The 4,634-nt window shown below is 36.1% G+C and overlaps 1 long non-coding RNA gene across 1 annotated transcript; it reads left to right on the top strand.

The window, feature by feature from the left end:
* The first annotated feature begins 1,199 nt into the window (after nt 1–1,199).
* LOC128207958 (uncharacterized) lies at nt 1,200–3,929 on the top strand. Its single transcript, XR_008256788.1, has 3 exons — nt 1,200–1,493; nt 2,195–2,279; nt 3,794–3,929. It is a non-coding gene; the product is annotated as an uncharacterized LOC128207958 (long non-coding RNA).
* The last annotated feature ends 705 nt before the right edge of the window (nt 3,930–4,634 follow it).

Raw genomic sequence — 4,634 nt, 5'->3', positions numbered from 1 at the left:
GACCTTGACCTTAGCCCAACCCCCTAAAAAACAACCCCAAGCTAGCTCTTTACATAAGCTACCTACACAACACGACCGCCCGCCCGCCCGCACGCCCAACGACAACCTCATTCTAATAACCCGGTTTTCGTTGAAAACCTGGTTAAAAACGCTAGTTTTACTTGCAGTACCAGACCGAATGTTCAGGAAATGTGAAGCTAGACCGGGCCACAAATTCTCGAAAAAGAAGTGGCGAGTGCTGTACAGACTGAGATACAGGGTCACTTCTCAACACCTACATAGCTAACGGTACCGTTTCACATGTACCTAAACGACACGTCTGAAAAACGTACGCAATTTACGTTCACGCTAACATGAAATGTGAACAAAATGCTTTTAACAACGCTAACGCGTGATCAAAAGCTTAAAACGAGTTGGGTCATAATCATTTATTTAAAACATATGACAGTAAATGGTGTTGTTTTTTTTTTCGCAATTGGTAAAGATTAGTTTGAATCTGCTCCATCCTTTAGATAGTTATATATTAATGCGAAAACGCTTCCCATAGGACCGTAATCGTTTTAAAATTATAATAAAAATGCCTAATTGACCTTCGCATAATGAAGGGACGAATCAGATTGATGGTCGTGAACATGACAAGGTGTTCCTGCATGAAAGTTGGTGTTATGGAAGGAGCGGTGGAGAACTCAAAAGTCCAGCTGAGAAGTTTTGAAAATATACTGTGTAAGTCTACAAGTGACTAGCCCCAGCAGGCAAGTACTTAACTACGATTTATGCTTGGAACAAAAGAATCAATGAGAGACACAACGCGCAATTGGATTGCAAATACAGGTATATTTGAACAGGACAAACATAAACTATTCAACATCATGTTAATATTTTCCTATGTTCATTTTAAGCCATTGATTTATAAAGTAGTTAAGGGCAGGCAATCAGACATGCAAGAGTGGGTAGAAAGTCCCAACAGTAAAATACGGTGCATAACCCATGAATTGGATCGTTGAACCTGAAAATGAAATCCCAAACTAATTAATTATTATAATCACTTGAAGCAGTGACTTGATAATAGGAACAGGACAGATCGGACATTTAATTTAGACTTGTACAACGAACATCGACTACAATACACAAGTTACCTTATGAAAGTTCAGGGGACATGTTTTTTAAATGCAATTCCTACCAATAGGAATATCCTCAGTATGATCATTTTGACTATACTTACATTGTTTACTAGTATAACGGCTTTAAAAGTGACAATATTTTCGGAATGTATAGAAAACACTGGTGACGTTTTTCGTTATTCAAGCCTTTCGTTACAATCTTGTTCGACACTTTGCGCTCAGCGACCATGGTGTAAACTATTGTCTTATCACAGACGGATGCATCTATGCTCTCTTTACCAAGAAAACTCTGTTTTGGACGAGGAGAACCAGAATGATGGCAGTGAACATAATACGTGTGCCTACATTAAAAGGGAAGATTTGGAAGGAGCGGTAAGAAATTAGCTTACGTCGAATTCACAATAAGAACCATTCAGTCTGTTTCAACGTGTTCCGATTGTTTTATTGTAAAGCACTACTTTCAAATTTATTAGAACGACGTTCAATGAGTTTTTTTAACAAGGGATGACAATGCTTATTCATGTTTATGCAAGCACATGAATTGATTTAGGCATTGCAAATAATTATTTTTCATCTTCAATATCTCAGTTATGTGTTTACGTACACTGTATTACTATTTGTATCCCCTTGTTGATAACATGAAAACTTAAATAATGCAAGTAATAAAGTCAGTTCATAGTATTATATAACTGCGAATGCACATGATATTCAACCCCAGATTCTCCCACCCCAGATAAGTAAATCCAAATATTTGTCCATGCTTGAAATCCTTATCTTGCCCGTGGGCAAAGATTAAAAAGTACCTGTATGTTAAAAATACAATTCATGTATTTATTAAGCTGGGGTGGGAGAAAAGGCACTTTCTTGTACCAATATGGCTGCTCGTGAACGATAGTTCATCCAAACCCTCACGCTGGGACTGTTCTGCGGAAACTCGATAAGCCTCGTTTTCGCTTGGATTGGGATTAACCTTTCTAGCACACGGCCATGGAATACATTTATAATCTTAATAAAACTAGAGAATACTACTTTTTCAAGTGAACATACATTCGAAATTGATCATCAAAATACAGGAGGCCCAGCTATGTGACGCACTCTGCCCTTACTTAGATGGTCGGCATCTCCAAGTTTGTGCAGACAACGCCTGCTACGACCATGGTATTGCTTTTACGTTGTTGTTTTTTCTTGAAATATTCCTGTATAAACCAGTTACTATTATCATATTAGCCGATAAAGAAATTACGCTAGAGGGGGTAAAAAGCATATTATCCAGAACCATATCTTAAGATGATGTACTTCCGGCGAAGCAGCTTAAGCTCGGTGTCGAACTAAATTTTGGACGAATCAAATGTTGTTAATTAAGCGCGGTATTTAGATACACCGAAAAATAAAGTTTGATTGTTATTTAAACAAAGAGACACTTAATGAGTGTATTTAGTATAATAAACATTTAACAAAGTATCTTTTAATACTGAATGCAAGTATAAAACATACCAAATCAAGTATCTATGTCAAACACACAACATTCATGAAAGTACATTATCTAGTATTCATACTTAAGAAAAACAGTAGCTGCGTTTCTATTTTTCTTAACAACAAAAGTGCATTATCTCTAAATACGATGATAACATGACAATTACTTGCGTAAAATGTCATGCATATAAATGTTCTGATAATAGTAAAATGACCAAATTGAGGCAAAGACACATGTAAGTGGGGTATGTATGTGTCCAACATTTTGCTTCATGAAAAACGCTTGAAAACTGGTTACAAAACCGAATTGCCGGATACTAGTCCTTCTGTGTACAGTTCGCAAAGCAACATATACTATGAACTTACAATGGATTGTTATGACATATACGACGTGATATATAGAAGATCTATGACATTCTGATGTGATGGATTTATTTTTATTGGAAACGCTCTCTCTTTGCAATAACATTGTTTAACATGACACGCACATTTAGTTGAAGAAGACATCTATTGAAGTCTGTTACACATATCCATTTATATGTAAAAATGATGCGTATGTGGTGATAAAAATAAGATAGAAGTTTCACCTGATTTAAGAAGTGTACAGTAGTTCGGTGTTGAGTTCATATGCATCATAGAAGTGTACTACCTTAAAGCAATCGAGGAACGAAATTTTGTCGTTGGGGAAAAGGCAACATAATGTTCGCCGGGAAAAAAGTTCTAGCCGGATCAATTTATATGTTCTTTATGTGTTTTTTCCAAAAATATTCAACTGTGTTTTCTGTGCAACTTCAACATCCTTAGACGACACTTTATTCCCCGATTTTCGAAAAAAAACTCCCCTTTTCTTTAAGGAAAAAGAGAAATAAAAGTCATATTCACTTTTTGTGAACAAAACAGCCCGTCCGCTCTAGACCGGAAGTGACTTTTGCTCGTTTTGCTATGTTTTTTTTGTTGTAGTGCGAAGGTTTACCAGGCGTGTTTAATACTTGTTTCAAAAGACATTCATTTCATACAATAAAAAATAAAGAGTTTTACACTAAAAGCTCATATTTATCATTTATGCATTATGACTAATTATTCATTAATGTTAGTTGAACTTCTTACTTTAATTGAACAATTGATATATGTGCATGTATATACAATTATAAACACTTCATTTCCATCCGAGAGTAAACATCCTCTCTCATTATCACCAGATTGTTTGCCAATTGGTACTAATGTAAATGGACAATTGGTTGGCAATGTAAATACGGAGGGTGGCGCAAAGACAATCCATTGTGACGAGCCATATTGGCCGAGAAACGACGTGACGAGAAGCGTTTGCACAAAGGGACGCTGGACTCCTTTGCTACAATGTGACACTGGTAGTTTTATGTTGACTTTTAAACCCTCATCCCCAGCCCGCTGCTCTATAGATCAATTAAAAAACTGTATTCATAAAGAAATAATTGTCATTTAAATAATTGAACGAATATTTCGCATAAAACTCACAGTAAAGCATACAAATGATCAGGAAATTTACTGTCTTTCAAATCAATGCGTAACGCTTGTCTCGTACTAAAACTCATGTTATAAATGTTGCCATATCCAGTAGTCTAAACATAGACAGGGGTCGTATTCAATTAGCTTGGGGATAAAAGTAAACTCTGGCTGTTTTGATTTGACTATAACAGTAAATGGCCAATAGAAACACTCAGATTTCTCCCCTAAGATCAATGTAATTGGCCAATAAAAACACTCAGATTTCCCCCTAAGATCAAGGTAAATGGCCAATAGAAACACTCAGATTTTCCTCCTAAGATCAATGTAATTGGCCGATAGAAACACTCAGATTTTACTCATAAGATCAAGGTAAATGGCCAATAGAAACACTCAGATTTTCCTCCTAAGATCAATGTAATTGGCCAATAAAAACACTCAGATTTCCCCCTAAGATCAAGGTAAATGGCCAATAGAAACACTCAGATTTTCCTCCTAAGATCAATGTAATTGGCCGATAGAAACACTCAGATTTTTCTCATAAGATCAAGGTAAATG

Source organism: Mya arenaria, chromosome 11 (genome assembly GCF_026914265.1).
Source record: "Mya arenaria isolate MELC-2E11 chromosome 11, ASM2691426v1".
In the NCBI taxonomy this organism is placed as follows: Eukaryota; Metazoa; Mollusca; class Bivalvia; order Myida; family Myidae; genus Mya; species Mya arenaria.
Note: the sequence above shows the minus strand (reverse complement) of the source record. Positions and strands in the feature narration are given on the sequence as shown.